This window comes from Lipotes vexillifer, unplaced genomic scaffold (assembly GCF_000442215.2).
Source record: "Lipotes vexillifer unplaced genomic scaffold, Lipotes_vexillifer_v1.1 scaffold1165, whole genome shotgun sequence".
NCBI lineage: Eukaryota > Metazoa > Chordata > Mammalia > Artiodactyla > Lipotidae > Lipotes > Lipotes vexillifer.
The window spans coordinates 1-1,488 of record NW_006771639.1 but is presented as its reverse complement, the minus strand read 5'-3'; positions in this window follow the sequence as shown (position 1 = coordinate 1,488).

Sequence of the window (1,488 nt, the reverse complement as noted above, 5' to 3'; positions counted from 1 at the left end):
TCTTTCCCTCGCATTGAATAACAAAACCGATTTTTATCTGGGCACATTGCTGCCAGCTAAAATATTACATATCCCTTTTTCCCTTGGAGTTTCATGTAGGCCTGTGACTGTGTTTTTTTCAAAAGATGTAAGTGAAGATTTCCTTCATGAACTCTCTAAAGTACGCTTCTTTTTCCCCTCTTTCATCTTACTGCTTGGCATAAGAAGGCTGGACGTCAGTCATCTTGGACCATTAGGAGAGAGCCGTACATCAATGTAGAGATTGTGGGAGGTGAAAAGTTTAGGTACATTGTCATATTAGGATTTTGGTCGCATGCATCCAAACTTACTTCTCATATGCTCTTTAAAGCTTGGCTCACTTCTGCTAATATAAGAGTTGCGAACTTAGTTTATTCCCAAACCATAAGAAAATGTTATATAACAGAGCCCTAAGTCTACTGCATGTGCTCTGAAAGATAATGAATAGATCAGACTCTTTGAAACAAAGACCAGAAAAATACTGACCTAAGACCAAGACCCCAAACATTACACTACTCTGGCCTCTCCCAGTCCTTTTCCACAGTCATGTCTGGTTTTAGGCTATATCACTTCTCATTTGGGTGACTAGAAAGGTCTTTCTTCCAGTCTCTCCTTGTTCAGTTCTCCCTAATACATAGTACTAATGGAGTTATCTTTTCAAAGTATTGATTTTGAATGTCCTGCTGTTTTCTAAAAGTAATTTTTTTTTTTCCATTGCTATCTGATGTTTTTCAAGCTACTTACCTGGTAAGGCAATGCATGCTCTCAAATCACATTCTTTCTCTGGTTTGTTCCTGTCTAGTCTTCCTTGTGCCACCTGTACTTTATCAAAATTAATAATTGGTTGTTGCTATGATGAGCCCAGCAATGATTCAGCTCCTGCACATAGCCTTGTCCATATTATTCCTTATATCTGTAATGCTTTCTCACAACATTTGTAAAGGGTTTCATTCATCCTTAAAGATTCAGCTCAAATATTACCTCATATTTGATACTTTCTTTAATAATAATAATGCCTCTTAAATTATGAATATAGCAGTTTAATAGTAATAATGACTAAATTTTAAGTAACTACTGTTACATAGTAAATGGTCTGAAAGTTTACAGTACTTGCAAGCTAAAAATTTAACCTGACAGTTTATTTATTATGTCTTATCTATCCATCCATACATACATATATACCTCCACCAACTGTATGTATCTGGGTCAGAGACAAAGGCCGTTTGTTCCTCACAAAAAAGCAGCAGCAAGAGCAGTACCTTTGTGTGGATTCCTTAAGTCTCCAGTTCCCACAGGGTGATGTGGTAAGGGGCAGATGTTGCTTGCACATCAAAGGAACGGAAGGAAGTGCAAAATTAGGAAACTCTCTTCTTACATAGGGCTGCTAGGGACATGCCCATTCTGTCCTCTAGAAAAAGAGAGAAACCTTATCATTGCATTGAATTGTTAGCAAATGTCCAGAGGGAAAGA